At 46.8% G+C, this 25,788-nt stretch overlaps 1 protein-coding gene across 1 annotated transcript in view; it reads left to right on the forward strand.

Moving 5' to 3' along the window:
* The window catches only part of LOC135204761 (zinc finger protein OZF-like), a 66,183-nt gene that overhangs the window by 145 nt on the left and 40,250 nt on the right, over positions 1–25,788 (forward strand). Inside the window, exon 2 of the mRNA XM_064234920.1 lies at positions 24,155–24,246. The gene's annotated coding sequence lies outside the window, so the exon portion shown is untranslated. The remainder of the gene's footprint in view (positions 1–24,154; positions 24,247–25,788) is intronic.

A 25,788-nucleotide genomic window follows, 5' to 3' on the forward strand; every position in this document is an offset into this window, starting at 1 on the left:
GTTACAGGTTACCTATAGACTATATATAGACTCTGTGTAGACTGTATAGCCTATTGTCTGTGTATTGACTTTGCTATATGTATGGAGACTACCCTTTTCATTACCCTCTGTTTAAATCTTCAAATATGGAGTTAATTTCTAACTTGGAGAAAATACTTACTTCGAAAGGAGAGTAGAGGTCTTTAGCTCCTTCTCTCACCAACAACAACTCGTGACTGATGACCATCTCCGGTGTCAGGACGCGTTATAGGGGGAAAAACCAGCGACTACCAACCCTTATCACGGTGGACAGGTCTTATTCACTCGATATTTAAATGGTGAAACAAGAATACAATTACAACTCCAAGCATACCATTCAAAAGATTGAAGTTTCGTCAACATAATGTGATATATGAAAGCCCCATACGAACTAAAATAAGCATGTGACGCTCTTTGTAAAATATGTTTTCGTGGCAGTTTTAAAATCCAATATGGCGGCTACCGTGGGATGTACAGGCTTTGATCAGTGACGAAAATCATCTTTCCCAGCCTTCCCAGCAATCATTTGAACAATGTTAGCATATGCATGTAACGTTTATTGATCTTACTCAAGATTGCAGTTGTAATCAGCACAATAAAACAACATTTTGTTGCCTATATTAGTGAAAGTTTGAAACTTTTTATTCCCGGGGTCATGGTTTGAACTGAATTCATTCTTACCTTGTAATCGGTGGTTTTTATCCTTACTGCCATCACAACTGAAACTCCACAATGCTTATTTCATTGTTATTTGACACATTTTGGTCTCAGTTCACTCCACATTGCACTTTAAACAAGTTGCTGTTGCTGGTTCCTAAGCGCGCGCGCCACAAACACAGTTACGAACAGCAGACGATGAAACTGCAAAGTTTTATTCCCTAAAATGTTTACTTTACTCGTTATTTAGTTCAAATTTACTTTGGTATTTAAAAATTTTAATTTAATTCATGTATATTATCCCTTTTTTGCAACCAAATTACCCCCAAAAATTACAGATATTTCTAAAGTAGATACAGTCAAATGTTTCTAAAGTTTTTGTACATCTGGCTGCCGAAAACCATAGAGGAACGACTATGGATAAGTGGATTATATACATAATTTTTTTTTTTTGCTTTTTTGTTTTTGCTAGCACTTTTCATTGATTTCAGTCTATATTAGTATTTTGAATTTCTTTAATAACCGTATGCTAGAAATAAATGTAACATTTAATGTTAGCATGCTAAGAATGGCAAAATCATCGTTGCCACATTAGTGGAGGCTTCACACATACGCCGATTCATTATCATAAACTGTTTCCATGAATTCTAGTTGTCATAGTAATGCAATAATGATAAAATTGCTTTAATATTTATATATATATACTTCCAATACATAGCCTAATTTCACCAATTTCAACGTTTTTGTGTGTAGTCTTATACCAGTTTGGAGGGTCAACACATACCGATTGGCAACAGAGAGAGAGAGAGAGAGAAAGGAAGGCGAAGGAACAAAGAAGGAATGGGGTGGCGTTGGGGGGGGGGGGTGGAGGGGGGGGGGGGGGGGGGGGGGGGGGGGGGGTAGGTGGAGCTTTTTACGCGTGTTCGTATCCATTTCTGGATAATGGAGTTTTTGTCTCTTGGTACAAGGTCAAGTGTCGTTATTCTTTACGATTAGTGATTCACGATACCCTTATAAATTACGGCACTGGGTGTAATGATTTATAGCAAAATCTCGTTCTGATACGAGTGTTCATTACAGAAATAGGTATTGCCCAAAAACGTGCTTGCACTGTCTCTGAAACCCATAGTAGGTATGCTGCTTAGTTGTCAATCAAGTTTTTTGTAATCAAGTATTTTTTACAAGCTAGCTATTGAATATATTTGTATTTTTCTCAATCAAAACATATGCCCCTCAATGCTAACTTTCCTCTTTTAACGACTTTCTGGTCATTGAAAATTCGGCCCCATAATTTCTTATGGTGCGAAAACAGAGGCCCAGGGACCGAAAACGATTGCGTCACACTACGGCGATAATCCGGCAGTAAAACATCTTCATATATCCAAAAAGTAAATAATAAAGATATATATGCGCATTACGATTATACCAATTACATGAAGAACTGATAATCTGCATGAATAACTGGTAAACTGTTCTGCAAGAAAGTTGAGTAAAGCAATTATTTACAATAGGTACGAAAGTCAAGATGTCGTGACGTCATAATACAGGACTTAAAAGAACGTTCTAATTCCAAAAAATAATGACTTAAATTTGAGTCAGAATCGAGTTACTTTTTCAATAATGAATATTTTCAAATTAATCATCATAAATATGTAAAATATTGATGTTTTACTATTTATTCAAAAAATTATCGAAGTACGCTCGTCGTCGTCATCTTCTACAAAACAGTTGTTTACTCGGTGAGGGAAAGTTTTCCGATTGTTGTGATGAAAGTGCCCCAGCGTCTGTGTGTACAAGTGGTGTGCGGATTTATCACAGGAAATGGCTAGTTTATTGACACAAGCGACTCCGTAAACATCGAGATGGCGTCAATCTTCTAAATATTTCGAGTTGTAAGTAAAAATGTTGAACACGTTTTGGTGAGATTTGCACTACGTTTGTCACCCTTTTCACTACCCTCTGTTTAAATCTTAAAATTTGGCCTTAATTTCTAACTTTGGAGAAAATACTTACTTCGAAAGGAGAGTAGAGGTCTTTAGCTCCATTTCTCACCAACAACAAGTCGCGACTGATGCCCATCTCCAATGTCAGGACGCGTTATAATGTACTTTTTTTGGGATTGTCCACGCTGATCGTACATGGTCCACTCTGTACCCTACGGTTTTTTACCCTAAGTACTTTTTCGGGGGGTGGCCAGCCGTGATAGTCGGTGAGTTTGGCCAGTCCACGCGGTGTTTTACCCTATAATTGTTATGAACAACGATTTTGTAGTTGACTTAGTGAATAGAAAGCATAGGAAAAACATCAAAGGGGAAAGGGGGACCCTTGTGAGAAACCAGGGTTTTTTGGGGTGTTGTGGGGGTGGGGGACCGCCTCGGACGTTTACGGCGATGGAAACTCTCAATTCCCGGTGTAGAGACACATTAACGTACATGTTTACTTTTTTGTTACGGTTGACCCTTTACATACAAAATGTTTGACCGATTACTTTGCATACAAGTTTGACCTAGGATAGCCTAGGACCCCTTACCTTACATACAGAACTTTGAACCACTACTCTACATGTAAAATGACAGACTAGCCTAGGCTACCACTAACTGTCATTACTGTGAAATTAGATTTTAACAGTGAATTTCTTAATCTGTACTGTCAGTAAGAAGATGGCGGAACGGCGCTTCGTGCATTATCCGCATGTTTAAACATTCTTGGCAAACTTGTTTGTTCTGGCAAGAAGTATTGTGTCGCTGCGTGTGCTAGCTCAGGGGTCACTGAGAATTAGGCACTCTACATACAAAAGGACACGGCTAGCCTAGGCTATAATTCCCCACATATCTGTAACATTAAACACCGTACTCGTTACCACAGACTGACCTACCACTTTACAAATGGTGGCACCATACATGTACCTATGTGCCCATTTAGGGGTAATAGATCTGTTCGAACACGTGCTTCGGCACTGGCTTTGAACTAACCGAAACACTAATTTAGGCCAACATAAAAATTAATGTACAACTTAGCTTATTCAGAGTCGCTGCTGTCCGACGACCGTGAAGGCCTCAGCTCGGCTTCTTTGAAATGGTCGGGGGATCATATGCTTCGCAGATAGAAGGTCCTGGTCTTATTGTTTCAGACTGGGAAATTAAGTCTGAGAGGGGGGATGTCGGGCAGCTTCTGAGCAAATAGACACGCTTGATCAGATTCAAGAATGCCCAAAAGGACACAAAATATCTTGTAGGTACCGCTTCTGGATGCAGTATGTAGAAAAATAGCTCTCATAAAGTTCTCTGTGTACCATGTCTTGGTAGTGCACTCCTTTTAAGAACACGCCACTGTGATTCTATAATGTTAATGTGTACAATCGTGTTGTCCGGGCTAACAAAATCATTGTCCATAACAATTATAATGTTCCCGTCTTGATGAATTCGTCGGTGTTGCGTAGAAACCGTATCACAATGGATATATACAAATGAGTATATATAATTATCAAACTCGTCTGCAGAGACACTTTATGGGAACACTATAAAATGTACACTTACTATGATGGTGAGGCTGTGAGTGTGTGAATCATATTCATAAGATGCGTTTTTATTGGTCGTTTCAAAATTGATCCATATCCCTTGTGATTGATTTAGGTCAACCTCATGTACGATCGGTCATTTTTAAAATTCCCACAATGAGGTTGGGGTGACGTACACCGCCTCACTGCGGCCATCTCAAGAACTACTGGAGCTGGGGCCTCTGTGACAGGGTTAAGATCAACTGGGTTCATAGAAAATGTTACGTTCCAATGAAAAAATTGTCGGATGGTAAATTGGTGTAATATGATGACGTAAGTGACGTATTGGGTAGATTTTGCCATGCTGAACAACTTTTATTCTATATATTTTTTTATTTGGGGTCATAGTTTAGGAGCAATAGGCTCTGTCCGCGGATATGTAAACTGCCGAGACTACTACTACTATAGGTGGGTACCTAGAAGGGGTTGTCTGGAAGTTATGGCTTTTAATAACTCCGTCGTTTTCTTCTGAACCTCTTCAACGTCTGCAAAACGTTTTCCTTTGAGGGCTTTCTTCATTCGGGGGAACAAAAAGAAGTCACAGGGAGCAAGATCGGGTGAATAGGGAGGGTGGGTAAGTGGGGTCATGCCATTCTTGGTCAGAAACTGTCTCACACTCAAGGCGGTGTGCGAGATTCCATGAGACGGAAACGCCCCGACCTGTGGCAAAGTGGAGGGTGGTGGCTTCATCTCGACAATGCACCAGCGCACACCGCCTTGAGTGTGAGACAGTTTCTGACCAAGAATGGCATGACTCCACTTACCCACTCTCCCTATTCACCCGTGTCTCTGATTATTAAAACATCAAGAAAAGGAATTTTGTTGTCTGTTTCCCATTCAACTTTAAATTTGATGCTGGGCACTAATGCGTTTAATTTTGAGAGGAATTCATTAAAATTGCCCCACCTATTATCCCAAAATGTTAGGATATCATCCACATATCTCATCCACAGCATGTTTTTGGGTTTTATTGCATTTATTACTGTAGTTTCAAAGTATTACATGTACAGATTGGGCTAAGAACAGGACTTACAAGGACTACGCCATACTACACCCGAAATTTTTGCTTGTAGAAAGATCCCCGAATGGGAAAATAAGTTTTCTGGGGCTCAGTTCGTGTCGCTTCGTGAAATAATCCTTAAGTTCATTATTTCTAGGTAAATGATACTAACATTATACCAGAGAAAAAATAAATTGTTCCGACACGGCATACAAACCTTCGGTCCTTTTACAATAGGAAGGTACTAGCGGCAGCTGGATAGGTCGTAAGCTTTCGAACAAGGGGTTCGGTAGTTAACTGCTTGTCCGACAGGTGCGCGCGCGCGACTGGGAGGTAAACAAATCACTTTTGCTTTCGGCCTCACAGCGAGTGGACGTGTGTGTTCGACGCTCTCTGCCCGCTTCTCGTCGTTTGCTTTCCTGAGTATATGGTTGTGTTTGTGTATGAAAGAATCATTGTAAGTACAATCATTTCTCTCTTTCTAATTAATTGTGATTTATTGGTCAATGATGGAATCTCCTCGCCTCGCTACCCCACGGAGACTATGCCCAGGTACCGAAGGGCGTAAATGCGGAAAGTTCCGCTCATTCCCGGAGATTGACCCTCATATTTTGTGCGCTCGGTGTCGGGGGCGCGAATGCACCGCGCCGAGCCATGTGAAGTATGTAATAATTGGTCGGAGGCGCAGTGGACTTTGTATGAGGGCAGGAAGAAGCGAAGGCCTGCAAAGGAGTCGTCGGAAAGCTCTCCCGCGACTCCTTTGGTTACGGACACTTCGTCTTCTTTCCTGCCGCCCGCTCAACTTCCACGTTTGGCGCCTTCCCCTTTCGGGGGGGTTTCTAGGTCCTTCTCCTCACCTGACTTGTCGAGTGTGGGAGGAGGGCGCTAGATACCCTGACGTCGAGTTGTACTCTGGGTCCTCTATCCGTTCGTCTTCGCGCGAGCGGGTAGAGGATCCTCCTAATCACCCGACTTTTGCTTCCTCAGGTGCGGTTGCCGCGAAGGACGACCTCGGACAGGTGTGGGCATCGTTGGGGCTGCAGGGCGTGCCGAGTGTCCAGGGGCTGCTCTACCATCTCGCTGGCTCCGTGGCGGTCACCCATGCGACGGTTGGACGACCACCACCACGACCTTACAACACCTGGCTATCTTCACCTCCTCACCTGGTGTACACCCGCACGCGGTCTCTGTACACCTACTACATCGGTGCAGGGGCCAGTCGCCGTACCTCGGGGGAGTGTGATGCCGCCACCTGGGTTTGCCGTGCTGCCGCGACCGGACTTCGTGTGCCCGAAGAGCTCGCCCCTGGACCCTCCCCACCAGTAACCAAGGATGTCTGTGCAGCTGGTCCTCCATCTGGACCGCCTGCACAGCCTGCCGTACCTGCCGTACCTGCCCAGCCGCTGTTCACGGACGGGAACGTTGATGACCACTGCTGCCGTTCCTGTACTGCTCCTGCCGTATCGACTGCCGTTCCTGTGATGCCTGTCACCTGCTGACTTGTTGTTCCTGTTCCTGGCTCCGCTGCTCCCGATGCTGATCTGTTCGGACAGGTGCGTCCGGGCCCTGTTGCTTCGGCAACAGCAGCCCCGGCTCCGCCCTGGATGACAGATCTGACATCGGTCCTGAGGAGGTTGACGAAGAAGAAGAAGAAGAGGAGGAAGGTGTCGTCATCGTCTTCATCGTCTTCTTCGTCGTCGTCGTCGTCTGCCGCCTCTTCCCCTTCTTCTTCTAAGGCTCCCCCGCCTAAGAAGAAGAAGGTCGCCTCCCCCCCCCTAAGAAGTCTCCTTCGGGAACTTCTAAGGGCCCGTCTCGCTCAGGTGAGACGGGGGGCTTCTTCCGCTGGTCACCCTGCTCCTTCGGGAGCAGGACCCGTCTCTTCTTCCGCAAGGAAGAAGACTACGGGGACCAGAGGAGTGCCGGCTAACACCGGCCATTCCTCACCTGCTGTTAGTGGTTCGGCCACGGCAGCAGGATCCGTCCTCGGTCCTCTCGTTCGCGAGAGGTACCGAGTGTACGGTCGCCTAACAGCGACCGTGCAGCTAGGAACCAGACCTCTGAGCCACTCAGCGTTCAGGTTACGGCACGGAGCGGAAGATGGTGACAGCCGCTCACGCGACTATCACCAGACAGCTCTCGCTCTCGCGCGAGCAGCTGGCTACCCGGGCCCGGACGTGGACGGTCCATGACCGGCCACGGGTCTGAGGCGGGAAGAGGTCCCCCCAGTTCGGCTTGCGGCACCAGCCACGGCTGGTACCAGCGAGCGTGACGCGCCGTGAGGATACGCACCGGTCTCACCGTGACAGTGGAGCTCGCCGGTCGCCTGACCGTCACTCTCACAGAGAGCGATCGGGTACGGCTACCAGCACCAGCTCCTCTGACACACGAGACCGGGGCCGCTGTTCTCGGTCCAGCCGTTCTCCACAGCGAGACGGCTCGACTAGGCCTGCAGCTCGATCGCCACCGCGGGTTGACGATCGCCTGCAGTCTTCCAAGCCCACTGGTTCTGCCAGCGAGCGAGGAGGGAGCGTCAGGTCTGCCTCTCCCATACCTTCAACCTCCTCGGGTTACACCGGGAGGGCGAGGTATTGAGGAGTGATCGTGAGGGTGCGCCCCTCAGGATCCCACCACGTCGTCATAGTACCAGGCACGGTTTCTCGGACCAGCCAGGTCGTACGCACAGATGGTTGGAGGAGACCGAGAGGGGTCTGTCGCTGTTCCTCCCTCGAGGGAGGAGGGTCTCGGGAGATGCTCCTGTTTTGAGGGACTGGATGGTCCGACTCCGCAGGACGCAGTTACTCCTGAGATCCAGAGGAACTTTTGCCGAGGTTATTGCGCTGATTCGTCAGCACAACGACCTCGGGGAAGGATCGCCGCTCCCACCATCCGAGACCCACGTCCCGGCTCGAGTAGTTTCTGGGCCCGAAGAGGGAACCCAGACCGACGGTGGGTTTGCCGCGTTCCGAGCTTGCAGACTCGAGGCTGGACCAGGTAGAATCGCTTGTCTCCGGACAAGACGGTTCTCTCAAGTCTGGCAGGTCGAGCAACTGCTTCCACCTCCTCATGCTGCGACAGCTGGCGTTTTTACGTGCCATCCCGATGGATCCGATTGCCGCCCAAACAGGTGAACCCGGAGTTAGCCCAGGCTGACTTCCGGGTGTAGTCTCTGCAGCCAGCTCCTGTCCGAGAACCTATGGTTCTCGCAGGCAAGAGGCACTCGGCCTGGAATCTACTGCCATGGCAGCTTTCCAGGCCGTCCCTCACCTGGCTAGGATTCTGTGGTCCCTCACAGTATCTAAAGGTCGCAGCCAACTCCGGGGGAATTTCTCCCGAAGATGACTCGGCCTTTAGGAGACTTTGCCAGTCTGGAGGAAGAGCCATCTCCTTCCTTGCCCACCAGACGGTGAACCTGTGGGCCAACCAACTGTTCTCCGACGAAGGGACGCTGTCCTTACTCGGATTTCCAGGGCGCCAGGGCGTGAAGCGGCGTTGGGTCTTCGCAACGGACCTCTACGGAGTTCCACATCTCTCTTCCCAGGAGAGATGGTGGACGCTGCGGTGGACAGACGGCGCACTGACGACAGTGACGTTTGGTTCACCGATGCGAGTCTCGAAGGCTTCTGGGCAGCCTCGGACTGCGGCCAAGTCTAAGAGCTCGGCTAGCGCTTCCTCGGTGGCTAAGACGGTAGTGGCGTCGAAGCCCCGGGGAAAGACTCTGTCTTCTTCGACTTCTACCAAGGGGAGCCGTAACCAGCCCTCCTCCTCCAGCCCTCCTCCTCCCGTGGAGGCTCTGGGAAGAAGTCGAAGAAAGGGGGGAAACGCTAGGGACGGCGTTCCCCCTCACCTGCTGCCGGAAGTGGGGGGGTGCCTGGCCAGCCATTGGGCAACTTGGCAGCGCTACGGCGCCGAGACCTGGATTGTAGATGTCCTTTCGGGAGGGATATCTATTACCCTTCGAATCTCGGCCACCCTCACCTCCAACCCGGTCCAACAACAGTCGTACGTTCCAGGTCATCGAAGGACATAGCATTGAGACAGGAGATCAAGACCATGCTGAGCAAGAGAGCTGTAGAAAATCGTCACGGATCAGTCACGCCAGGTCTTTTACAGTCGACTCTTCCTGGTGGAAAAGTCTACGGGAGGCTGGCGCCCGGTGATAGATCTCTCTCCTTTGAACCGGTTTGTTCGCCAGACCCGGTTCACGATGGAGACGGCACGAAATTCAAGTGTCTCCTACCGACGCTACACCATCGGGAGAACGATTTCATGCTTTCAGTGGACTTGAAGGATGCGTATTTCCAAATACCCATTCATCAGTCCTCCAGAAAGTACCTCCGCTTCATCCTCGACGGGACGGTGTACCAGTTCAGGCACTTTGCTTCGGTCTCTCAACCGCCCCCACAGGTGTTCACTGCTGAGTGTTCACTCTGGTGTCTGCTTTGGGCACCCCATTCGCCACTGGGATGACGTTCTGATGAGGTATCTCGACGATTGGTTAGTTTCCTGGCGAGCTCCCGCTCGCAGTTGCTACAGGACAGGGACTCGACTGCTCGAGTTCTGTCGCGATCTGGGGATCGTTGTGAACTTCGAAAAGTCCGATCTCGAGCCCAAGCAGAGGATGAAGTACCTGGGTATGCTGATCGACACGGTAGCAGGGCGAGTCTTCCCCGCAAACTCGCGGATCAGCAGATTCAGGGAGGCAGCCAACCAGTTCCTGTCTCGGCAGGAACAGGTAGCTCAGCGATGGCAAGTCGTGATCGGACACCTGTCGTCACTCGAGAAGTTAGTCCCTCACGGGCGTCTTCACCTGCGGTCTCTTCAGTGGAGACTAAAGGAGAGTTGGTCACAGGCGACGGATCCCCCAAGCTTTCCAGTGTCACTGACACTGGAGGTGAGGCAGGACCTAGCCTGGTGGCTGGACGACAGGAACCTCTTAAGAGGAGTCCTCTCCCCCCCCAGGACATGCAGCTGTTTCTCAGACGCATCGACCGAGGGATGGGGCGCACACCTGGAGGAGTTGCTGACTTCAGGAGGGTGTGGGACGAGAACGACAAGCACCTTCACATCAATGTACTGGAACTCAAGGCAGCGTTCCTCGCTCTCCAAGAGTTCCAGGACGCTTGATGGGACACTCAGTGGTGTTGATGTGCGACAACACACCACGGTGGTGGCCTAGTCAACAACAGGGGGGCCTAGTGTCTCTCCCGTTGTACCAGTTGACTCGGCAGGTGCACGATTGTGGGCGGAGGCACACTCAATAGAGCTGTCGGCACGCTACATTCCAGGGAAGAGGAATGTAGTAGCAGACACGCTCAGCCGTCGGGATCAGGTGATAGGGTACCGAGTGGGTCTCTACACCAGGACGTGGCGGAAAGGCTCTTCGACCTGTGGGGGCGACCAGTCGTGGATCTGTTCGCCACCCGGCACAACAGGAAGCTCCAGGTGTTCTTCTCGGCCGTGCCGGACCCATGGACTGCAGAGGACGCTCTTCAACACCCGTGGGACAACCTCTTCGTCTATGCCTTTCCCGCCGTTCAGCCTGATTCGCAAGGTGATCAGTCGAGCACTGGTCACACCCCGAATCTCAGGATGATCCTGGTGGCTCCCAAACAAATGCCACAGGCCCATTTGGTATCCGGACCTGCTGGCTCTTCTCGCAGGAGAACCGAGAGAGATTCCCCCTTGGCACAACCTTCTCGACCCAAGCCACACGTCGAGCAGGTACCACCGAAGCAGTCACCAGTCCCTACGTCCTTCTACGCTGGCTGTTATCCACCATCTCTTGCGAACGAGAGGCTTTTCTCGTAGCGCAGCAACAGAGATGGCTGGAAACGTCCGTCAGTCCTCTGCAGCTGTGTACCAGGGGAAGTGGGCCGTCTTCTGTGGTATGGTGTCGTAGACGGGGTCTATCTATCCTCTCAGAGCCACTCTTCAGCAGTAGCGGATTTCCTCGTTTTTCTTCGCCGAGAAGAAGCTCCTCTCAGTCCCCACAGTCAAAGGATACAGAGCCGCCCTGGCTCTCGTCCTGAAACTGAGGGGATTGGACATCTCGAACTCGTTCGAGATCTCCTTGCTTATGAGGAGCTTCGAAAGGTCTTGCCCACCCAGGGAACTCAGGCCCCCTGCGTGGGATGTGACTCTCGTCCTTAGGAGTTTGACGACTCGAACGCCGTTCGAGCCACTCCGAGAGTCGTCAGACAGGGATCTGACCCTCAAGACCCTCTTCTTGCTGGCCCTGGCATCGGCGAAGAGAGTAGGGGAACTTCATGGTCTTTCCTATGATGTACGACACTCCAGGGGATGGGGATCTGTGACGCTCGATTTCGTCCCGAACTTCGTTGCGAAGACTCAGAAACCGTCGGTCCCTGACGACAGGTTCGAGTCCTTCACGATTCCCTCCCTAATGGACTTCATCGATAATGATGCGGATGAGATGCTGCTTTGTACTGTGAGGGCGCTACGGCGCTATCTGAAGAAAACTCGACACCTCAGGCCTGAGTGTCCGACGCCTCTTCGTTAGCACCGGGGTAACCAGAAAGAAGTATCCAAGAACACTCTTTCATTCTGGCTGCGTGAGGTCATCAGAGGGCGTATGAGGCTGATGGTAGTGACGACATCCGTACGTCCCGTCCGAGAGCTCACGAAGTCAGAAGTATTGGCCCCTCGTTGGCGTTTCGTAAGAACTTCTCCGTGGCACAGGTCCTGAAGGCAGGGGTCTGGTCTAACCAGACTACCTTTACGTCCTTCTACCTTCGGGATATTGCCCACAGGTCCTTGGATACCTTTTCCTTGGGTTGACCCGTGTGGCTGCTCAACAAGTTGTGTAGCAAACCCAGACCCTCGCAGGCTGAAACAGCATCGAGTCCTGGTGTGACTGTGTGGATGGATGTGTGAATGAGTGAGTGACTGGCTCCCTCTTCCCGTCTTTTCTCCTCCTCTACCTGTGGGCAGAGGGCCACGGTCGTCACTACGCTGGATGAGGACGAGATGCAGGTGAGCTATATGACAGAGCCCCATCCTATCTCTTTCACTAGGGATAGGAGCAGAATCCACCACTTCCTCCTACAAGGGGGGGAAGTGGATCCCTACAAGAGTCAAACCCATGACTTTATATTTGCTCCTGTACAGGAACAAGTTCTTACATTGCTGGTACGAAGAGATACGCTTGCCTCTCTCTTAGTACTCGGTCCAGAGGTCTGACCATTGATCCTGCGGTGCACACCCCGATCAATCGGACAAGGATTGGATTGGATCCCTCCCCTCGCTCTTACGACCAGGGAGGCTTCCAAGGTTGGGCGAACACCAGTCTGTTCACAAAAGACTCAGATTCCACCCACCAAGAAGTGAGTCTTCCTATTGTAAAAGGACCGAAGGTTTGTATGCCGTGTCGGAACAAATGACAATTTGTCCAAAATTGCATTTTTCCTAACTATACAAACCTGAGGTCCTTTTACACATAGCCCCACCTCATGCCACCCCTCACTCTGCAGTTTTTGCTTGGGCCAAAAGCAAAAGTGATTTGTTTACCTCCCAGTCGCGCGCGCACGCCTGTCGGACAAGCAGTTAACTACCGAACCCCTTGTTCGAAAGCTTACGACCTATCCAGCTGCCGCTAGTACCTTCCTATTGTAAAAGGACCTCAGGTTTGTATAGTTAGGAAAAATGCAATTTTGGACAAATTGTCATTTCAGGAGGATGTCAGAATAACTGAATCGCTCACCCTAAATAAAAAGAGGGTGTTGGTATGGAGCTGGGGCGAGTGAGACCACTACCACGAACCTCTTGTCATTTAGAATTCTCCTTCATCAAAATCCCCCTCCTGAGAGAGCTGATACACAGTCGGAGTCAGCAACTACTACCACTACGCTACCCACCACGCCGACTGCAGCGCCTCTTGTGGCCATCCTTTTCGTTAGTGAACTTGGGTATACACGTGCCACTTTTGCTCTGTGACTTTCGTGTGCTTTTCTTGGGATTTTTATTCATCATGGAATTAGCAGCTATCGCCGCAGCTAAGTTAAGTACCCCGAAAGGTTTTACACTAGTTTTTTGTCAGCCAGGAACTATTTTTACCGTTTTTTAGGTCTGATAATAGTCACCTGGTCTGGCGCATGGCGGCCTTGCCGGCTCGCCTCATGTTCGGTTAGATTCTTCGGTCCCCCATACCGTGGTATCTATCCAGTGTATTTATTACCTTTTGTATGTGGGTTCTATCACGTGATACACAAGTTCCCAAACATTTATTATTTTACATCGTATTATTCGGAAATCCATTGCCTGTGCCTTAGATTAGTGTTCATGCATGCATGTCCCTTTGTCTAGGTGTTTAGGCTTGTGAGTGATTACTATTTATTATGTCTCTTCTAGTCCAGCCATCCTGGCCGTTGCCCTCCGTTTTACGTGTCGGCTAAGGCCAGCTCCTGAGCAGTTTGCTTGTTTTCCTTCGGGGAAATTAGCCTACTTCTCCTGGACGTTCCCTTTCTCTCCCACTCGTGATTTCCCTTTCTCTCTTTATTACGATGTATTTATCATTTTAGGGGTTGCATGTAAAGGGCGATCAGTTTGGCCTAGGCTAGTTTTGTTGCATTATCGCCTTGTGGTCCACTCTTGCTCACGTGGTCAGCTCGACCTAGGCTATGTTTTGTTGCATTATCACCTCATGGTCCACCTGCGCTTGCGTCGAGCCACTGGTCGCCCTAGTCCCAGTCCCCTTCCCCTCCTCCCTCGTGGAGGGGGGTGTCTGTCCTCGCTCGCTCACTCACGGTCGCTATAGCAACCATCCGAGCACCACTCCCCTCCTCCCCCCTTTTAGGGGGATCACGGGAGTTATGGACTTTAGGGAGTACTGCTGGACCGTCCATGTTCTCTGGGAGCTTTGGGGGAGTTCCGGTGTGATCGGGGGGGGGGGGGGGGGGGGGGGGCCACCCCCTCTGCCCGCATCAGTCCTTCTCCGGCGTTCCTTTTGTATGATTCCCATTCCCCCCTTCTCGAGACTGCCAACCTGTAAGTGAACCTGGTGTTGAGGAGGAGGGATGCAGTCCTGCATCACATCACCAGGTCCGTTAGTCTAGGGTTGGCTTTCGTTTTTAAGAATGGACTGTTGCTGGGTTCTGCTCTTCTCTTCCCCAGAGAGTTGGTAGATGCTGTGGTGGAGAAACATAGAGCTGAACACAGCGACCATCTCGTCCACCAGGCTGTTACGAAGACCTCAGGGACTTTGCATACAACTGCATCTAGACCACTGAGTCAAGCTAGCTCTTGTTCCGCCCCTAAGAAGCCTATTTCTCCTAACAGAGCACGAAGAAATACCCAGCCTTCTTCTGTCTCCTCGAAAGGATCACAGTTGCGCTCCTTCCAGCCCTCCTTCCCCCAGGGGAAGGGAGGTAAGGGAAAGAAGAAGAAGGGAAATGCTAGGGGCAGCATTCCCTCCAGCTGCTGCCTTTGGTGGGGGAGTGCCTATCGAGCCATCAGGCAACATGGCAGTGATATGGAGCCGAGACCTGGATAGTAGATATCCTTTGGGAGAGATGTCTACTCCCCTTCGAGTCGAGGCCACCTCTCACCAACTCTCTAAATCCATGGTTCACCCAGGGATCTAGCACTGAAGGAAGAAGTGCACGCCATGCTGAGCAAAGGAGCTGTGAGATCTGTCTCTTAGTTTCTACAGCCGACTCTTCTTAGTAGAGAAACCTCTAGGGGCTAGAAGCCAGTATTAGATCTCTATCATTTGAACTTTGTTCACCAGACTCGGTTCATGCTCTGCGCTTGTTTCGATCAAGGAGTACTACTTCATGCTGTTGGTGGACTTGAAGGATGCATATTTTCAAATACCCATTCATCAGTCCTCCAGATAGTACCTTCGTTTTATCCTGATTGGACGGTGTTTCAATTAAGGGCACTGTGCTTCAGACTCTTGACCACCCTTCAGGCAGGTCCCATTTGGTAGGGATAAGTCTTCTAAGGTATCTTGATGATTGGCTAGTCCTGGCAAGCTCACGCTTGCAGCTGCTACAGGACAGGGACCACCTTCTCAATTTTTGTCATGATCTGGGGATTATGATAAATTTTGAGAAGTCGGATCTCATTCCTACGCAGAGGATAAAGTACCTGGGAATGCTCATCGATATGCTAGCAGCATGAGTCTTCCCCGCAGACTCGCATATCAGCAACTTCAGGAAGGCAGCACAGCTGTTTCTGTCATGACAGGAGCAGCCAGCTCGGCAAAGGCTAGTCATGATTGGTCACCTGTCGTCTTTGGCGAAGCTGGTCCTTCTCATGTGGCTTCACCTTCGGTCTCTCCAGTGGAGACTGAAGGAGCTTTGGTCACAGGCTTGAAACCCTCAATCCTTTTTCATTTCCCTGTCTAAGAAGTGAGAGAGGATTTAGCCTGGTGGATGGATGACTGGAACCTCTTAATAGGAGTGGAGTTGCACACTCCCCCTCCGGACATGCTTCTCTTCTCAGACGCATTGTTCAAGGGTTGGGGAGTGCACCTGGAGCAGTTGCTGACTACTGGAGTGGGGAACCATTATGACAAACACCTTCACATCAACATCTTTGGACTCAAGGTAGCTTACTAGCTCTCCAAGAATTCCAGGATCAAGTGATGGGACACTCCTAGGTCTTGATGAGCGACAACACCAATGATGGCATGTTTCAAGAAGCAGGGGGTCATGTATCTTTCCTTCTTCACCATTTGGCAGTGCAGGTGCACGAGTGGGCAGCAGCTCGCTTGGTAGAGATGTCAGCTAAGTACATTCCAGGCAAGAGGAATGTAGTGGTAATCAAGTTCAGTCGCCAGAATCAGGTGATAGGAACAGAGTGGTCCCTTCACACAGACGTGGCTGAAAGGTTATATGGCCTATGGGGGCGTCCAGTCGTAGAATTGTTCGTCACCTGGCGCAACAGGAAGCTACCGATGATTCTGGTGGCTCCCAAATGGTCACAGGCCATTTGGTAATCTGACCTGCTAGCTCTTCTCTCTGAGGCACTAAGAGAAATCCCTCCTTGGCACAACCTTCTATGTCAACCCCACATGGAGTGGCACCAATGGCACGCAGTCCCTGTGTCATCACAGCTAGAGGTTATCCACCACCTGTTGTGAACAAGAGGCTTTTCTCAATGACCAGCAGCAGAGATGGCGGGATACCTCAGACAGTCCTCTACAGCTGTAGTATACCAGGGAAAGTGGGCCATCTTCTGTGGTTGGTGTCATATATGGGGCTTCTCTCTGGCTAAAGCTATTTTTCAGCAGGTCATGGATTCCTGGTCCTTCTTTGCCAGGAGAAGCTTCTCTCAGTCTGTTGTTAAGGGCTACAGATCTGTCATGGGCCTAGTCCTTAAACTGAGAGGCATATATATTTCTTCTTCCCTAGAAATATCTCTGCTTATGAGGAGCTTCAAGAGGTCTTGCCAACCCTGGGAACTCGGGCCTCCTGAGTGGGATGTGACTCTCATATTAGGGAGCCTGACTTGTCCGCTTACAAGCCTATACGAGAGTCATTAGACAGGGATCTGACACTCAAGACCATCTTTTTGCTTTGCCTAGCATCAGCGAAGAGAGTTGGAGACAGAGTTGCCAGATTTCCAAGACTAAAAGTTGCCAATGATTGCTAGAAAAGTTGCCAAAAGTTGCCAACCTCCTTTTTCTACTAATAACCCTTGATTAATTTAGCCAAAAACATCCTTCCTTATATGCATTTTCTCTTAGTTACCTGTGCATTTGCCATAAAATGAGAGAAACTTGAATTTCACTGGGTATTATACATCGTTGGTTGAAACTTTGTACTGATACAAATAGTAGTTTTTGATTTGCAAATTTTTTTATCTCAGTAAGGGGCGTCATTTAGGGGGGGCTGGGGGGCAACTGTCCCCCCAAGACTCAACTTGCCCCCCTCACGCCCCAAGCCCCAAGAAGTAACAACAGCTGATTTTCCATTATTCCTACCAAAATTCAAATCTGTTATCACATTAAGTTATATCTATCTATCTATTAGCTACCAGTGAGGATGAGATAAATAAACAGTAGTGGGAGTCTATAGATTTTGTTGAAATACCTTTTGTGTCAATGATAGGGCTTAGGCCTACACGTCAAATTCTTATATTTTGAGACAATGACAGGGCATTGGCCTACACGTCAAATTCTTATATTTTGAGGCAATGACGGGGCATAGGCCTACACGTCAAATTCTTATATTTTGAGACAATGACAGGGCATAGGCCTAAACGTGAAATTCATATATTTTGAGCCAATGATAGGGGCATAGGCCTACACGCCAAATTCTTATATTTTGAGGCAATGACAAGGCACAGACCTTCACGTCAAATTCTTATATTTTGAGGCAATTACAGGGGATAGGCCTACACATCAAATTTTTATATTTTGAGGCAATGTCAAGGCATAGATCTACACATAAAATTCTTATATTTTGAGACAATGACAGAACATGGGCCTACACGTCAATTTCTTATTGCAAATGGTTTTCTACCCGTATCTGTTGGAAATAGGGTAGGCTACCTTGTTATTAATATTGTAGTTTCAAGTTGAAACTTTCAACTCCTCGATATATATTGTATATACATAAAGTGGAATGTACACTTATAAGCAAGATCACATACACATACATGCGTGGATGGGCAAATCTTAGGACTGTCTCAGCCTTACACCAACTATCAAACTGCTTTCAATGAACTATACTGAAAATATATTTACTAAAGGGATAAATTACATTGCTGTAGCGTTTCTATGAGAATGAAGGCTATGGTAGGAAGGCATCATAAGATACTTAACAAATTAGAAAAATGTATGACAGCTGAAAGTTATGTATGAGATGATCCAAACCAGTCTGCGACTGCGAGTAGCTCATGAATCATTTGTTTTTTGGGCATTCTTATTGAGTCTCTCTCTCTCTCTCTCTCTCTCTCTCTCTCTCTCTCTCTCTCTCTCTCTCTCTCTCTCTTTGTTGTTAGGAGAATATTCTAGCGCAGACAATATTAATTAAAGCATTACTAAATTTCAGTTAAGAATAGGCGGATAATTTTTTGCGCCAACATTTTATGAATAGGTCTATGTTTATTCTGCATTGTTAGGATACTATATGAAAAATTTTCGAAGACACTACAAGATCTATAACAGCAGCAACAAAAACAAGAATAAACACAAGAACCAAAATAAACCAGTTGAATATAAGATAGGCCTATAATTCAAGCGTCATAAGACAAAAAGGCATACGCCCTTATAGGTCTACGTCAATTTTTATGATCGTGTTATCTAGAAAGGAGATACTATACACACAGACACAACAATAAATCGTAGTCATATCACTTACAACTCTATGAAACAAAGCAAAATATCACAGCAACTCTCCAACACAACACAACAAACGTGGCCGTGGCGGCAAAAACGTCATTCTTAATTCTTGATTACTGAGGTCAGAGTGGAGGTTTTACCTTTGTATTGGCAAAGAAGTTAATTTCAAACAATTCTGGCTGTGAAGCATAATTGTGGACTTTGCAGTAGAAATTTTGCAAAAATCGTTCAGAAAAGCAACAAATATATTTTTGATAACCGAAAATTGCCAACAAGTTGCCAATTTTGGTGGTAGTTGCCAACCACAAAATTCTGTTGCCAACCACCTCAGAAAGTTGCCAACTTTCAGGATTTTGGCACCAAAGTTGCCAACTTGGCAACCCTGGAACTTGGAGAGCTTTATGATCTTTCCATCAATGTTAAATACTTGAGGGGATGAGGATGGGTTACACTTGATTTTGTTCTGAACTTTGTAGCGAAGACTCAGAACCCATTGGTCCCAGATGCTTGGTTTGAGTCCTTTATGATCCCTTCCCTAGAGGACTTTTGTGGTAGTGTTCCAAACAAGATGCTGCTTTGTCCTGATAGAGTGCTATGGCGCTATCTGAAGAGGACTCGACATCTCCAGCCAGAGTGTTGACGAATCTTCGTTTGCACTGAGGTGACCAAGAAAGAAGTGTCCAAGAACACTATTTCTTTCTGGCTTCATGAAGCAATCAGGGAAGCATATTCTGCTGAAGGTGAGGACACCAGTACCTTTTGTCTGAGAGCTCACGAAGTCAGAGGTATAGGTTCTTCCTTCGCATTCTGCAAGAACCTTCCAGTACTGGAAGTGGGGGTTTGGTCTAATCAGACCACTTTCACTTCTTTCTACCTTCGGGATATAGCCCACAAGTCCTTGGACACTTTTTTTTTTCTTGGGACCATGGTGGCTGCTCAAGCTGTGTAGCTTACCCTACTCTTAACAGAAAAATGCTGCATCTCGCCTTTTGTTGTATGGTATGAATGTGGGTGTGAATGGTAGGAGTGACTGGCTCTCCTCCTCCCTCCTTCATTCTACTCTCTTCCTTTGGGCAGAGAGTTGTGTCCGTCACATGCTGGAACTGGTGGCTGAGACAGGTAAGACTATATGCAGAGTATCTTTTTTATATTCTCTGAATAGATTATAGAGGCATATATCCTTTATCAGCACCTCACCAAGAACGGAACCCCTGCCGATAACTGGGGACTGCCTGTACCAGGAAAGTGGGCTGTCTTCTGTGGTTGGTGTCGTAGACTGGATCTCTCTCTGATCAGAGCTTCTCTTCAGAAGGTCGTGGACTTTCTAGTCTTTCTTTGCCGAGAGAAGCTCCTCTGTATCTGCAGTTAAATGTTACAGGTCTGCCTTCGGCCTAGTCTTGAAACTGAGGGGTCTAGATATCTGCTCCTCTTTGGAGATATCTTTGCTCATGAGAAGCTTCGAGAGGTCTTGCCCACCCAGGTAACTCAGGCCCCCTGAGTTGGATGTGACTCTTGTCCTTCGGAGCCTGACTCATCCTTCTTATGAGCCTCATCGAGAGTTGTCAGAAAATTAGCTAACCCTCAAGATAGTCTTTTTGCTTGCCCTGGCATTGATGAAGAGAGTAAGAGAACTTCATGGTCTTTCTTTCAATGGGAAACACTCGAGGGGATAGGGATTGGTTATGCTCGATTTCACCTCCGACTTAATAGTGAAGACTCAGAATCTTTCGGTCCTTGACACTAGGTTTGAGTCCTTTACGATCCCCTCCCTAGAGGACTTATATGGAAATGACCCTGGCGAGATGCTGCTTTGTCCTGTTAGAGTGCTACGGCGCTATCTGAAGAGAACTTGACATCTCCGACCTGAGTATCGATGCCTCTTCGTTCGCAGTGAGGTGACGAAGAAAAGAAGTGTCCAAGAGCACTATTTCTTTCTGGCTTTGTGAAGTGATCAAGAAAGTGTATTCCTCCGTAGGAAAGAATGACACCAGTACCTTTCGCCTGAGTGCTCACAAAGTCAGGGGTATTGGCCCTTCTCTTGCGTTCCAATAGAACCTGTCGGTTCCTCAGATACTGAAAGCAGGGGTGTGGTCTAATCAGACTGTTTTCACTGCTTCCTACCTTTGGGATATAGCCCACAAGGCCTTGGACCCTTTTTCTTTAGGACCCATGGTGGCTGCTCAACAAGTTGTGTAGATTACCCAGCACCTTTAACAGGACAAGGTTGTATCTTGCCTTTTGTGATTGGTATGAATGAAAGTGCAAATGTGAGAGTGACTGGCTCTCTTCTTTCCTCTTTTCCTTCCTCTCTTCCTTTGGGCAGCGAGTCACATTCATCACAAGCTGGAACTGGCGGCTGATGCAGGTAAGATTAATGTTAATGGTGATTCGATTTTATGGTTTTTGTCTAGCGCAATTTATGGCGCCATAACGGGCCAAGTTTCGGTTAACAGCGCCATAAGGTGCCAGTAATAGAGTTATGGAGCCATAACATACCTAAGAGGCACCATTAACTGGTTATTGGCACCATTAACTGAAACTCGCCACCATAAGCGTCATAAATTGCCGAGTTTCAGTTAATGGCGGTTTTCGTTTATCAACACCCTGCCGAGAACAGAACCTCTGCCGATAACTGAGGACTGCCTCTATATGATATAGTAACCTTTCTATATTCTTTGATTAGATTATAGAAGCATATATATCCTCCCCTTTCCCTAGCAAGGGTGGAAGGGGGTCTGGCATTAGACAAACCCAATTCTTGTATTTGCCTAAATGTCTCTGACAATAAAGTTTTTGATTGCTTTTTCATATGAGGTTACGTTTCCTCCCTCATGTGAACAGAAGCTGGGTCCCTTTCTTCGCTCTAATGAGCAGGAAAGGGACCATAGGTTGGGTGAACACCAGTCTGTTCATAGAGGCTCACTCAGATTCCTTCCACCAATCAATGAGTCTCCCTGATGTAAAGGACTGAGGGTTTGTATATCGTGTAGGAACAAACCACAATTTTTAAAATTAAATTGTATTCTTCCTAACTATACAAACCTGAGGTCCTTTACATATAGGTGTACATCATGCCACCCCTCATTCTGCTGCCTGGGCCTAAACCAAATTGGAATATTCATGTCAAACAGACAGTAAACTGTCTAGTCACCTTGTTTGAAACTTCAACGGCCATTTTCCAGCTTAAACTGAAAGTAATTCCTAATATAAAGGACCTCAGGTTTGTATGGTTAGGGAACTTACAATTTACTTTTTAAGAATTGTGATAACCTGAAGCTCAGGACAGTTTCAGGCCTCCCAAGAGTTTCCAGTTTTGAATTGAGACGTCTTGTGGTATTGTTTGGCAACAGCACCATAAGGTAGGCATTATCACCAAACAAGAGGAATGCTTTCCCCTTTTCTTCGGTTAACATGCAGGGACTCAAGTGTATCTGTTAGACACTGGATAGCTCTATGAGATGAACGCATTTAAAGAGGGAAGCACTACCAGGTAACTCAGCCTACGGAGTCAAGTGAGAGATATAGCACTGCCTCCTCACTGAGATATTGTTCGTCATAGTATTGTTTCTCTGTGTCGAGGGTTAACTCTTAATTTGAATCTCTGCACGATCATCAGAAACTTGTCTCTGGTTGGCTTTGGAATCTTGCTTATGGTTCCTGTTTTGTGCTAATCATTTACCATTGTGAGAATCATCAGACAGAGATGTGTCTCATAAGATTCATTATCATCTTTCTATTTACCATATGGTATAACAGAAGTCTCTAAGTCTTCTGCTTCGTTGCAATTGACACATAGGCCACTGCAATGATTCAAAATGATTTTTCAGAGAAGCACATCAGTTTTTTGTCTCTTATATATTTGGTTCTAATTCATAAAATGTTCAACTACAGTTGTTAATGCCAAATTGGAGTGAATGTTAAAGACTTTGAAAGCCCTGATAGCTCTGCTTCCAAGGTAGAGAGAAGTTCCTCTCTGAACCAACCCTTGCAGTTACAAGAAGAGATTCGTCAGCTAGTACATCCCTGTTTGTTGACACAGCTAAAGACTTCCAGCCTTCATCACAACAGGAATCAGAGGACCATCCATAACCTTGGAAGTTATCTCTTCCTCTGTCTAAATGTGTTGTCTTCGTCTTCCATTTTGTTTGGGCTTCATGTTTGAGACACACTCAGTGTTGTGGAGCATTTTTGGCCTACTTTGAAGCAAAGCTAAGTATATAAGAAGAGCCTCTTCCTCCTTAGTTTTAAGAGGCTTTTTGCTATTTATGCCCATTCTCTTATCAAACTATGTGAGGTGTAAATGTTCTTCGCTTCTTATCATATTTTTTATGTAAGTTTAAGAAATATAGAAATATTTCAATACCTCGAGACCATTTTTAGTGACTGATATGGCATTGCGGAAGGAGGCATAGGATTTTCTCCTATTATCTCTTTTCCTTTTCAGTAAGGTGTTGAGTTTGGAGAGCCAGGGGGTACAGTGTACCTGGAGCAACCACCACTCATGACTTTATTTCAGTGTAGGTGTCAGTGTTTCTTGGTTGTTTTATTTCAGTGCTGCACACCGGGCAAGGGCGGGCACCTATTATACTTTGCTAACCATAGGAGCATTCCCCTTGCTGCAAAGTTCCCCGAAGAAGGTAACCCTCGGCCTACCTCCACACCACTACGAGTTAAGATGACCACCAACCAGAGGCAGTATTCATCTGCATAGCTCTCTGATAGAATGATAAGCATTGTTTTTTCAATGCAACAACTTTTCTATTTCAAATTCATTACATGACATTAATATTTGGAGTAGAATATGTCCATGAACCCACCTCCATTTAGTGTGGAGTCAGCAGTACAGGCAGCCCCTGGTTATCAGCAGGGGTTCTGGTCTTGGCGGGCTGCTGATAATCGAAAACCACCTTTAACCGAAACTCGGTGATTTATGGGATTTATGGCGCTTATGGCGCCAATTTTCGGTTAATGGCACCTCTGTTAGGCATGTTATGACGCCATAATACTATTATCAGCACATTATTGAACTGATAACCGAAACTTATGGCACCATAAATCACTGATTTTATGGCGCTGCATAAGCGCCATAAAACCGGATTGCCATTAAACTACTCCACCAGTAACCAAGAACTGCCTATAATTACTGGGTTAGTCACTTCCACTCTGATGGACATTATGCATAAAACAGAATGAAGTAATTAGCTAACATACCTAGTATCACCATTGGGTGATGTCTTTGTATACCTACACTGAGCCATATAAATTTGAATTTAGGCTGCCATACATGCAGAAATGTTAGCAACATAAATACTGGGTAAGTATATACAAAACCTTATTTTATTATAAAGATATATTTTTAGTTCATATTAATGTGGATGTACCCAGAACATTAACAGTATGGAAATTTAACCTTTACAGAACTTGTGTTTTCAGATTCATACAGGGACATAGAAGACAGGAATGGGAAAAATTCAATTTGTTCACACATGTTTAGCACTGCATTAATCTAACATTTGCACTGAATTTGCAAGTGCTAAGTATCTAATATCATTGGTACTGTATTGTGTATAGTAAACTTCTATGTGTTAATGAAGATCACTTCTTTTTGCCACAGATAACCTGTTTTGTTATAAATGATCACTGGTAATCTATAAAGGAACACGTTTTCTTCGTATTGAGTTAATTTTCCTCAATAACATACTCTAGGTAAGTGATTTAAAAGTGAAGTAATTGCAATAAAAGAGAATTTCCCTAAATTATGTTGAATCTTGAGTCACTTAATGACACAATTGCATTGTTGAAGACCCAGACTGTGAGTTATTCACGATGCACTGACTGACATTTTTGGCAGCTTTCATCTTGTACTTTGAGCTTTTGTTTTAATGTTAACATACCACAAAGTACAAATTATCTGTTGTTCCTACACAATACACAAACCCTCGGCCTTTATCATAGGAATTGTCTTCAGCAAAGCTGGACCTTTAACAGCAGTTAACTTATGAATGATCGGTTGGGAGTCCTCCCCTACTAGTGGTAGAGTGTCACTTTACCTTCAGCCATGGATGTGCTGCGCACTGCCCTTGGCCCTGCTTGCCGTTTGCTTCACTTTGTTTGCTTTGCTAAACATCGCTCCTTCCTGGTGTGGTTAATATTCTTTTTTATTCAAGGGTCATACCAAGCAGTTATTGAGCTGTAGGATCTCTACTGCAGCAGGCCAAAAATCAGACTTTCGTGGTGGCGTCACCATTGCTAGTGTAGGTGGCAGGTAACCACCCACTTCCGGTAAACAGGTATGACGATGCCAAACCCCTCAATTCGATTTTTGCAAGCTTCCATGAAAGAGTAGTTTTGTACATTCAACTTCCCTGTCAGATATATACTTAGCTATAGACTCCGTCGTCCCCGACAGAAATTCGAATTTCGCGGTACACGCCACAGGTAGGTCAGGTGATCTACTGCCCTGCCGCTGGGTGGCAGAAATAGGAACCATTCCCGTTTTCTAATCAGATTTTCTCTGTCGCCGGTTCCGTCAACATCATTGTTGGTTCCTCCTGACCTGATTTTCGTATTTCATCGCCGTTGATCTTCTGGACTGTCTTATTTGGTGACATTTGGATCTTTGGTTTGGCATACGCTTTTGTGGGCTGTTGATTGGATTTTGCTTCGGATTGTTCTCAAGATGTCTGACTCTAACTTTGAAGTTAGAAGAAGTGTGAATGAGGGTTGTTTGGTGAGACTACCGAAAGCTTCGGTAGATCCTCACACTGTATGCAAGAGGTGTAGGGGGAATGAATGCTCTAGATCTAACACTTGCAGTGAATGTGTGAATATGAGAGAGGAAGAATGGAAAACTCTAGATTCCTACTTAAGGAAGTTAGAGAGAGATGGGGTTAGAAAAGCTGCCTCTAGAAGTTTGAGTAGGTCTCACTCTAGCGAGCCAGTTAGTGTAGCACCTAACCCTCATTTACTAATTGCTTCCTCACATATAGTATCACCACCTTCGCCCGTCTCAGGAAATGCAAATTCTTCAACGGAAATTGCAGATCTGAAAGCTGCCCTAAAAAGGATGGAGCTTAAAATGCAAGCTCTAGAAGGTAAGCAAAGTGCTGTGGAAAGTGATGTAAGTGTCCCCAGTGCAGTGGAGGGTGCGTCAGATCGGCTCTGCTAGACCTCTTCCAAGCTCCCAGGTCCAGAGGAGAAGGAATGTCGACAGCCTTACGGAGGTTAAGAATCCCCACCGATCAGGCG

The sequence above is a fragment of the Macrobrachium nipponense genome, chromosome 47, assembly GCF_015104395.2.
Source record: "Macrobrachium nipponense isolate FS-2020 chromosome 47, ASM1510439v2, whole genome shotgun sequence".
In the NCBI taxonomy this organism is placed as follows: domain Eukaryota; kingdom Metazoa; phylum Arthropoda; class Malacostraca; order Decapoda; family Palaemonidae; genus Macrobrachium; species Macrobrachium nipponense.